Below are 11,758 nucleotides of genomic sequence, written 5' to 3'. Positions count from 1 at the left end.
CCAGGCCTCTGAGGAAGCCTATTTGTGCACTATACGGATGTAGGATCTTAAATTGATCACCCTGCAAAGCAGGACTTTTAAAACATGTAGTGTCAAATTAAGATCCTACATATGTAGGACTATAGGCTAAATGACTCAGCACACTGTGCTGTGCTAGCCCCGTTACAAATGAATCAAAGACAGTACCGGACTACCTGGTGCTGTAATTACAAACACAAGGTGTGACACGCTGACGGAGGGGATCAGACGCTGACGGAGTAAATTACCACCCCACAAGTGGAGGAGAGAACGGAGCTATTAGTGCAGACCATAATCCACTGGCTCTGTATGTCAGTTTCCTTACAAATAAGATGGCTTGGGGCAGCAGCTCCAGTAACTCTGTTGACATTTAAGATAGTTTGGGGCAGCAGCTCCAGTAACTCTGCTGACTTTTAAGATGGCTTGGGGCAGCAGCTCCAGTAACTCTGCTGACATTTAAGATGGCTTGGGGCAGCAGCTCCAGTAACTCTGCTGACATTTAAGATGGCTTGGGGCAGCAGCTCCAGTAACCCCGCTGACATTTAAGATGGCTTGGGGCAGCAGCTCCAGTAACTCTGCTGACTTTTAAGATGGCTTGGGGCAGCAGCTCCAGTAACTCTGCTGACATTTAAGATGGCTTATGGCAGCAGCTCCAGTAACTCCGCTGACATTTAAGATGGCTTGGGGCAGCAGCTCCAGTAACTCCGCTGACATTTAAGATGGCTTATGGCAGCAGCACCAGTAACTCTGCTGACATTTAAGATGGCTTGTGGCAGCAGCTCCAGTAACTCCGCTGACATTTAAGATGGCTTATGGCAGCAGCTCCAGTAACTCCGCTGACATTTAAGATGGCTTGGGCAGCAGCTCCAGTAACCACGCTGACATTTAAAATGGCTTGGAACAGCAGCTCCAGTAACCACGCTGACATTTAAGATGGCTTGGGGCAGCAGCAACTGTAACTCCGCTGACATTTAGGATGGCTTGGGGCAGCAGCTCCTATAACTCCGCTGACATTTAAGATGGCTTGGGGCAGCAGCTCCTGTAACTCCGCTGATATTTAGGATGGCTTGGGGCAGCAGCTCCTGTAACTCCGCTGACATTTAAGATGGCTTGGGGCAGCAGCTCCAGTAACCACGCTGACTTTTAAGATGGCTTGGGGCAGCAGCTCCAGTAACCCCGCTGACTTTTAAGATGGCTTGGGGCAGCAGCTCCAGTAACCACGCTGACATTTAAAATGGCTTGGGGCAGCAGCTCCAGTAACCACGCTGACATTTGTCTCAGCCGGCTCGTCGGGCTCCCACACCTCAGCCAGCTCATCAGGCTCACATCCCGGCTCGTCAGGCTTCTACGCTTCAGCCGGCTCGTCGGTGTCGTGACGTTGTATTAGTTAATGTGACAACTGTTGCTCATCGAATGATTAAAGGTTTCTAATTGCGTGATTAACTGAATCAAGCAATGATTAACTCATTAACCTGGGGCACCATGGGAAAATTAGTTTTATTGAGTTTCTATTTCCCAAATTAACTCAAAGAATATCAGAATATTGATTTTACAACAGCCGCTAATTAACCAGTTACCTCTACAGTCTCGTTCTGAACGTCGTATAATCCGGGAATCTGCATGGACCCGGGTCCCACCAATGAGTTCGTACCACACCAATCTTAGTTGAGTATTTATTTACTAGAAAGCTGAAATGATGATAAAAGATACACATACACAAAAACTAGGCTATTGATTAGAATTAGTATAACGGGCCAACACACTATGGCGAGGGTCACCCAAAATGTGGATTTAAAAGAGAGAGAAAAGGAGAAAGTACACGAGAGAAATATACATTTGAGTGAATTTGTCAGCTATGCTTATTCTAACCCTAGCCTTGCCCCAAACTACCGCTCTTATGGGTCAGAATATAATGATGTAGTTACGTGGGGAAGGTGTCTGTGGATTCTCAGCGTGGACCGCTCAGGCTGCTCAATGACGCACTTCTCCGGCGCACCTCTCTGGTCATCCTCACGATGTCAGTGTCCTTTTGGCTTAGGAGTCTGTTCCCTCGCCCTTGTTCTGGAAGGGCTTTTCTGAGGACAGACAGCTCTGTAGCTCAGAGCTCACAGCGTAGGAATGAAACAGTGTAGATACCACAATTCGATGGGAGGTGGAGGCTAGGTGTTTCGACTTGAATTCACCCGCTTAGACACAGCTACTCATCCATAGCTTGGGTAGAAAAAGATTTCTTTGTCTTCAAACTTGTGTTGCGTTTTGGGTTCTTTGACTTTTTAGACTGCAACTTGGGTCACTTAGTCTCATCTGTAAATTCTTTACTCACAGGTTTTATACCCTCGTGTCAGAAGTGGGCGTAACCGCCTTTAGAGCAATTCTCTGGGCGTACCTCGTTAAGAGGCAAGGTCTAGATTTTACTCAAATCCAATTTTAGACAACTAACTTCACATCTTTACCAAAACATTCTCTTTGATTTGGACATTTTCCATACAACGTACAATGTATAAACATCAAACATATACTAGGTAAACTGTTGACGTTACAATGTTTTCTTAATAACGTCATCTATTAACCTTTAATAACAAAACAAAAATGACATACATTTTCATAATCCATCTATCGTCATAACCACCATTGTGGCTGACGGAAACCATTGTTCCAAAGTCCCTTTATTTCATGTTTAATGTTCTGAGGCTGGTTCTCCATAGTAACAGGACAAAAGGAATTTGTCTGTGGCCTAAGATTTACCGGTGGCGTTAGGGGTCATAAAACCCTCACATCTTCAGACTCCTAGATCTCTACTCCTCTGTTGGGGTTGAGAAATAATCTGTAGGGTTGTGGTCTCCTGTAACCTGACTTGATCAGGACAGTCATGACATCGGGCTTCCACGCTTCAGCCGGCTCATCGAGCTTCCACGCCTCAGCTGACTCGTCTGGCTCGCCCAGGTGGGACGCCGGGTGGCACCCCTAGATGGGAGGATACTGTCACGCCTGCTCCTGCTACCTCTCTCTGGCGCTCAAGGGCGCCAGGCGGCCCATCATTACGCACACCTGTCACCATCGTTACGCGCATCAGTGCTTCATGGGACTCACCTGGACTCTATTACTTTATTGATTGCCTCCCCTATATCTGTCACTTCCTCAGTTTCTTCCACATTTCTGCATGAATTATGCTTTGTTTCCACTATCCAGACGCTGTCCTTGTTTTGTTCCTGTCCATTATTTATTAAATATTCACTCCCTGTACTTGCTTCTCATCTCCCAGAGTCTGTCCTCATAATTTAAGACGGCTTGGGACAGCAGCTCCAGTAACTCTGCTGACATTACTCTTTCTAACCCCTTGTGAAAAATGAAACAATCGATTGATCATAATTTGATTTGAGTCCACTTGAAATGGCAATCTCAGTTGGTTTAGAGGGCGTAAATAATGCTATGATTTAAGGTGGAACAATTAAGGTGAAGTGTCTTGCTCAAAGGTACCTATTGACCAAAGGTAGATTTTGGTCAAAGCCTAGGCCACTATGCCTACACTAGCCTCACAGTTTATTATTTAAAATAGTTGTTGTCTCATACACTAAGAATAGAGAAGCTATGTAGAATGTATGACAACTTGCCTAGTGTAATAAGACAAGCTTAAAGTTGCACCAAAACCTACTTCACAAGATTAGGCTACTGTATTATGCCTAGTTCCCACTGTGTTCTCTCAGACTCCAGCGAGCCAGTCCTGCCAAAACACTGAGCTTCAGTTCCCACGCTCAAAGTCCTCAAATAGTCTTGCATTATCTCCGACTTGTTCATCAGACACTCTACCTGTACAGGTCCTACATCCTCCCTTTCATTTCCTCTCACCCAAAGGACTCTGTTAGTCCAGGACGTGGCTAACCAAGTAGATTCTTCATATTCTCCTGGGATCATTCTGCTAAGATGACATCAAACTAGTGGTGGCTGATGACGTAAAAAGTGAGGGAGAATGATGGATGAAAATAACGTTGATAAAAAAGATAATTATGGCAGCAGATGGACAGTTTTATTTACAAAGATGATTGTGGAATGTTTCATATGTTTTTTATCCCCCCCCCCCTTCAGATCTCAGACGAGGACCATTTTGCGAGGATCCTCGTCTGCAATCAAACCAAGGGGCCAAAGAAAGAAATGTGAGTAATAGGAATCAGGGAAAAGAGAGGGTAAAGTCTAACACTGATGTCATTGTGACTGAGAAGGTTGTTATGGGTAAACATTGATAAGATATGAAGACATGGGCATAACAGTCTTTAGGGAAAGTTGACTAATCTTTCTCCTGTTTGCCTCCAGGGCCCTTGTAAACAGAATAAAACTTTGCTTTTAGGCAGACCTTCCTACAATGTGACACATACAAAAAGACAAGTCTTTAAAAGCTCCTCTTGCCTGTCAGAGCCAGCCAGAGGTATGGACTGAGTCACTGAAAGGAGCTAAGAGACAGTAGAAAGATTTGGGCTTGAGGTATGGCTGAACACTGTCTGCCGAGCATTGGAGTCACGTAGGATAGGACAGGAACTTGGAACTTCACTAGTTTTACTTCAGCTTGGAAGATAAACATCTGCAGTGTCTGCAGAATGAGGCACCAGTGACAGACCTGAGCCTGTCTTCTCAGAGTACAGTACACAGGGGGAGTGGGGGCACCAGGCCAGCCATGAGCAGCCACGCCATTCTTACAGTCAGAGTTCTCTGAGGAGGAGCAAGAGGGGAGTCTGCTGGGTTTGGAGGAGGAAGAGGAGGACAGTGGCAGCGAGGACAGTGAGGCTGTTTCAAAGAAGTGTTCTCCAGAGAGCGAGGGGGGCATGGCCGGCAGCTGCCAGGATGAGAAGAGACCCAGTCGCCCCGTCCGCTCCAAGCAAACATGACCTCAATGGCAAACGGCTGTCCAAGGTTGCCACTCTGAGGCATGCCATCAATCACATCTCTTCGCTGACAGGCTTCCTGCTCTCCCACCCCAGCCATAGCACCCTGTCAGGAGGACAGACACCCTGCACCCACACAGAATGCCTCAGAGAGCAGCCCTCGGCTGGGATTGGAGAGGCCATGCTGGACCTGGGGAAGGACAGGGAGAGAGACAGGGGCCTCCAGACCCCGGTGGAGACCTACTGTCTGCAGTGTAAGCCTCAACACCACCAGCAGTCCCGGCTGGATCACGGTGCCCACAAGTCTCCCATCACTCTGCTTCCAGAGCTCCAGCTCTATACAGACACCTCAGGAGGGGGACACCCCAGCCCATCGTGCTTGCCCTCCCCATCCTATGCCCACTTCTCCCCCACTGGGACCCAGCTCTACACACCCTCACACCCTCAAGAGGACTTGAGCAACCCCCTGTACTTCAGCAGCTGTGAGTGGAGATGGGGGTCAGGGTACCCATTTGGAATGAGGGCCACCTGTCATCCGTACCACACTGACAGCTTCTCAGACTCCTATCCTGCCGTGCCCTTCAAGTGGCAGCCGGGTTACCTGCAAGGATCAGCTGGCTACCAACAGTTCCTTACAATGTACTAACTCTGGGTGAACCCAAGACATGAGCTCTACTGGAGGGCACCAACGTTAATGTCTACAATGATGTCAAACAGAGTGAAGCTGATGTGTGTATATGTCTATATATGTACTGTATGTATGGGATTGCAATGATGGCTTAGGCTATTTGGCTTTGCAAGTGGATTTCTTAATAATGTCTTACACTTGTTTAAACAGATTGACAAAAGTATTGTTGAAATGAAATGTTACAGCAGAGGTTTGTAGAATACAGTATACGTTTTACATCCAATAGTCTCTAAAAGTGAAAGGAATGTGTTTAACATTTCAACATGTGTTTGTAATTCAGAATATAATGTAATAAAAATAGCTACTGAATGAGCTGTATGAGTTTAGTCTTAAAACAGAGCATGAGAAAGATGACTGTTTTCTTAATGAGAGAATCATAGTGCTTCCTTCCCCGGCAGCACACATCTCAGAAAGCAACTTATTATTATAAAAGTGTCAGAATTGTGCCTATGCAATTTGTATTTTTGTAAGAATTGAAAGATAATTATGTAATATTAAAGAGAATAAATCATGTTCTGAACATTATGAATCCCCCATACTTCTTTGAAAATGAATAGAGGCATTACAATCAATATTTCTAACATAAGATAGTTATTTTCCATGATTACTTATACAGTTTGAACTTATTGATAATTATTTGCATGGTTGGTTTTTTACCCCTGCTTCTCTCCTTTGAAATGAGTAGGTTACAATACACCTCCTTGGCTCTTCTCCGAGACATTGAATGTCACACTCGGTCTCTCATCCTATAATTAGCATTGCCAACCGCATTCTTTTTCGGTCAAGGACTGTCATTCAACTTGAAATTATATGAATGAAGTAATTTTGGATGTAGACATCCTTGCAATGTAATTTACCATGAACTAAGCTGTTTTGAGCAAATCAAATGCCCCCATTTCTGATTCTCACCAGAAAATGGCAAAAGTGTGTGTGTGTGTGTGTGGGTGCGTGCGTACGTGTGTGTGTGTGCGTGCCTGGGTGTGTGCTTTTGTGTGTAGTAGGATAGAGTGATAGAGGGAGGTGTTTATGGTACAACTATACAGGTCCTTTACATCCCTGATTCAGGAAGGCCTGTGCAGTAAAGTCTCTGACCTCTAAGTGTTTGTGAGTGGATGAGCAATTGGCAGCATGCCTTCTCTTGTCACAAAGCAAGGAAACTCACTGGTGAATGAATGCCTGAGGTGTGCAAACAGAGGAAACAGGCCATGGGAGAGACGTGATCAGGGGCAGGAATACAGTAGGTTGTAGTCAGGATCATAGCAAACTGATTCCACTAAAAGCAAGACAAATCAGGAAGCAAATTGAGTAGGAAGAGGAACAGAGGCAAAGGGCTTTAGTCTACTAGGGCCAAGGGCCGTACTCCCTTCCTAGTTCCCTCCTCTCCCCCCTTCTCACCCTCCCGTTTCCTAGGGATGTGAAACACTGTATTACCCAGACAGACAGGCAGACCTAAACTGTGAACTTGTGTGCCCTTTTATATATGAGCTGTAATTTAGTATGTCTCCATAACATGACTTGACAAGCATGGACACTTACATTATCTCTAGTACAAAAACCTGATCAACCATTTAGTTTGTACTGTTAGTGCCTCCCAGAGGGCAGTCACATCATTCATACCTACTACTGTACAGTTCATATAAGTCTGAATCCTGAAAATGTTGTGTAGCGTTATAGATACAGATATGGAGGATGCGGTTTCACTGTTACCATGGTGATTTTGAGTAATCTGATCAGTTGGTTTACTTTTACAGTTCTACATTGGTGTTGCCCTTTCCTCTGTCACCCACCAAGGCTTCACTCATATCAACAGCACAAGTTTTGGAAGGGTGACCCTGCAAAATGACTGTTGCCCAAGCAACCCCATACCTGTAAGGCTATGAACACTCATACCTACAGATATTTTGCAACAAACCTGTTTGCAGCGAACATGTTACCAGAGTAACAATTTGAATCAACATTCCAAAATGTTACAGTAAAACATCAAACATCTACTTTTTGTAAGGATTACTGTGGCTTTTTAGCAACAGTATTAAAACTGAAAACGACTTAGCTATTCCAACTGAATATAGTATAAAGTCTACATGGCCACTTGATTATTTTTAGCGGCAGATTAGACCAGAAACACACTATCTTCTCGAACGGTCGTGGCTAACACAAAACAAATGGAATATGTAAGCTAACGTTGCCCAACGTTCGCAAACTATTTCCCTTGTTGAACGCACCTCAGGTAAGAAAGCAGACTCAACAGTGCCACAGGGAAAAAAACAGGCCTTGTGTTGAATGGGGGGGGGGTATTTCATTTCAGATTTAAAACTGAAATATTGACAAACCAAAATACCTACATTTGAAGTACTCCTTCATATGGAGTCATTTTGGTCAAATGTGAATGTTGCTTAATGTGAATTCCAGGCTGAGAGACACAATGTCCATGGTACTTCCCATCTCTTCTGTTATGCAGTCAGAGTGAGAGCCTTCAGAGGGGAGGGAATGTCCTTTTTAACAGTCGAATGGTGTGTAGTGTCTGTGTCTGTCCTTCCTGCAGGATGCTCAAAGTCATCGCTGTCATTTGCCTCTCCGCAGTGACAGATCAGCAGTTGTGTTGGCTGGCTCCCTGTCACTGTCACCCCAGCCCTGATTAATGCTGTGGAGTATGGCAGTTACACTTGGGAAAAGGAGTGCAGAAAAAACACCCGTCCTAGACGATTGTCTCATTCTCTCCTCTCCACTGCCCGCTCTCCACTGGATCGCTAGTCCAGTCCTGACCAGTGGGAGACGGGAAGCAATTTTTCACTGTGCCTTCCAGCTCCTACTTGTCTGCCTGCCGGACGGCCACTCACTCCCTCTGTCCCGTTCTGAATCCTTCACCTGTGATAAAATTACAGCATAAAGTTGAGGCCGCCCAACGAACCCATCGACCCGTGGCTCTCAGACACAGCCATAATGCCATGTCCCCTCTCAGAGCCTCGCCTCACACAGCATTAGTAGTGCTGTCAGCTCATACTGAACCTAATATAAATATACATATCCTGGTATTGTGAATAATAATGCCCTGGAGCCTTCCTGCACCTTTGTGGCTCTGGGTAAAGAGCCTGTGTCTGCGGCCACTGAGCCTACTCCTACTCCTTCCCCTACAACGTCAGCAACCTCCTGTCCCTGCTCTGGATCGAGCGGGTTTCTCCGTCTGTCGGAGGCCTGCACCATGTTATGAAATGTGGACGTGGGTGGATGTCTTCGTCCTTGGGCAGCATCATGGTAAGAAATGTAACTGTTCCTGGTGCAAAAACAATTCCCTATCCCGGAGCTCGAGTAAAAAACATAACTAAGCTGCTCCCGAATGTACTATGCCAGAACATGGACATCGATTCTATCGTAGTCCATGTGGGTTTTAATGACATCATGAAGGGCAGCTCTGAACAGCTGAAACTGGATTTCAAAGAGCTGATTGACTCTCTGCTAGACAATAACAAAAGACCCATCATATCTGGCCCTGCGCCCTCTCTGAATCGTGGCATTGAGTGTAACTGTAAGGAGTGCGTACTGGCGGCAGAGAAGTCAGGCGCAGGAGAGCAAAGACTGTGTTACAACGCAGTTTAATAATAAAAAATCTCTGTGAACAAAAACAATAGATACAATGGGACAAAACCCCTTCGCACGCCAGCAATAATGTGCACATACACTTACAATAAACATTTCCGGACAAGGACATGGGGGAAACAGAGGGTTAAATACACAACATGTAATTATGGAATTGGAACCAGGTGTGTGGGAAGACAAGACAAAACAAATGGAAAATGAAAGGTGGATCGACGATGGCTAGATGGCCGGTGACGCCGACCGACGCCCGAACAAGAAGAGGTACAGACTTCAGCGGAAGTCGTGACAGTAACATGAACATTTAGCAGGATTTGTTCTCTTTACAACTGGCTATGTGATTATTGCAGCTCAATGGGTGTAACTTTTGTTGACAATTTCAATACCTTTTCGAAACAAAACACGTTAACATCTCTAGCTTAAATAACAAGGTTAATGAAATGAATAACTTTTTAGTAACAGATGACATTCATATTCTGACTCTCTGAAACTCACTTAGACAATACCTTTGATGATACAGTGGTAGCAATACAATGTTATAACATTTACAGAAAAGACAGAAATGCCAGGGGTGGAGGTGTTGCTGTTTATATTCAGAACCACATTCCTGTAAAGATTAGAGAGGCTATCATGTTAAATACTGTTGAAGTAATATGACTACAGGTTAATCTGCCTCACCTAAAGCCCATTCTTATGGGAAGCTGCTATAGACCACCAAGTGCTAACAGTCAGTTTCTGGAAAACATGTGTGAAATGCTTGATAATGTATGTGATATTAACAGAGAGGTATATTTTCTGGGTGATTTAAATATTGACTGGCTATTAATAAGCTGCCCACTCAAGAAAAAGCTTCAAACTGTAACCAGTGCCTGCAACCTGGTTCAGGTTATCAGTCAAACTACCAGGGTAGTTACAAACAGCACAGGAATGAAATCATCAACATGTATTGATCACATCTTTACTCATGCTGCAGAAATGTGCTTGAAAGCAGTATTCAGATCCATCGGATGTAGTGATCACAATATAGTAGCCATATCTAGGAAAACCAAAGTTTTAAAGGTTGGGCCTAATATAGTGTATAAGAGGTCATACAATAAGTTTTGTAGTGATTCATATGTTGTTGATGTGAAGAATATTTGCTGGTCTGTGATGTGTAATGAGGAGCAAACAGACGCACTTGACGCATTTATGAAATTGCTTATCCCAGTTACTGCTTATCCCAGTTACTAATAAGCACGCACCCATTAAGAAAACAACTGTAAAAACTGTTAAATCCCAGTGGATTGATGAAGAATTGAAAAAATGGTATGGTTGAGAGGGATGAGGCAAAAGCAATGGCAAATAAGTCTGGCTGCACAACCGATTGGCAAAAGTACTGCAAATTGAGAAATCACGTGACTAAAATTAATAAAAAGAAGAATAAAATACACTATTAAACAAAGATAAATTACATAAAGAATAATAGTAAAAAGCTATGGATCACCTTCAATGAAATGTTGGGAAAAAAGGCAAACTCAGCTCCATCATTCATTGAATCATGTGGCTCATTCACTACAAAACCGACTGATATTGTCAACTACTTTAATAATTTTTTAATTATTAAATTTTCCCAGTTGTAGCTCGTTTTTCCTGAGGTCCCAGTTGTCTTGAACTCACTAAAGTCTGATTTTGCAGTTCAGAGTTAACAGTTGTTTTGAGCACAGCACAAAACATGCTTTATTGACAGCATGGCCAATTTTGAATGTTTATAATTTTAAACTAGGATTAGAGACCCCTAATCTTAGACTTGGGACCACACAGCCACTCCACTGAATAGCAGGCCAATGATTGCTTTGCAATACTTGCAGTTAGCCACACTGATTCCTTCCAAACCACTCATTGTTGAATTTGCGACTTCCAACTTGTGTAATGTTTATGTCCAATGGCCGATGAGCACCGATACGTTTTATCTATAATTGTGACAAGGATTAAAAAGGATTTGCCAGTAGATTGTCGACTTGATTCATGAGGATGACTGCTAGCTAAGATTTTGAATGTATGATGTCGACATGATCATTCCGATCAAAGCTACTGTAGATATAATGTGATTTGACGTAATTTTATTTGTAGCACCTCTATTTCAGTCTTTTGGTTGTACTCAATCTCTGACACTAGCACCTCTATTTCAATCTCGGAAAATGTTTATTTTTCAACTTTTTGGGGGGTTGCACCGTTGTAGGGTATTTCATGATACGGCGTTGTATGTTCTCCACAGGTTTAAAGAGATGATTTTGATCATATATGGTGTTATGATCATTTAGAGAAGGATTAGACCAAGGTGCAGCGTGGTAGGCGAACATCTTACTTTATTTCAAATGAACACCGAAAAACAACAACAGAATACAAAACTAACATAAAGTTCTGCAGGCTACACAGCACCTATACAAAATCAAGATCCCACAAACTAAGGTGGAAAACATGCTGCCTAAGTATGATCCCCAATCAGAGACAACGATAGACAGCTGCCTCTGATTGGGAACCATACCCAGCCAACAAAGTAATAGAAAAACTAGAATTCCCACCCAAATCACACCCCGACCTAACCAAA

At 43.8% G+C, this 11,758-nt stretch overlaps 1 pseudogene; it reads left to right on the top strand.

Annotated features, from left to right (window-relative positions):
- The first annotated feature begins 4,332 nt into the window (after window positions 1-4,332).
- LOC135573913 (class A basic helix-loop-helix protein 9-like) lies at window positions 4,333-6,011 on the top strand (annotated as a pseudogene).
- The last annotated feature ends 5,747 nt before the right edge of the window (window positions 6,012-11,758 follow it).

Source organism: Oncorhynchus nerka, linkage group LG11 (assembly GCF_034236695.1).
Source record: "Oncorhynchus nerka isolate Pitt River linkage group LG11, Oner_Uvic_2.0, whole genome shotgun sequence".
Classification (NCBI taxonomy): Eukaryota; Metazoa; Chordata; class Actinopteri; order Salmoniformes; family Salmonidae; genus Oncorhynchus; species Oncorhynchus nerka.
This window is presented reverse-complemented; position numbering and strand designations above follow the sequence as displayed.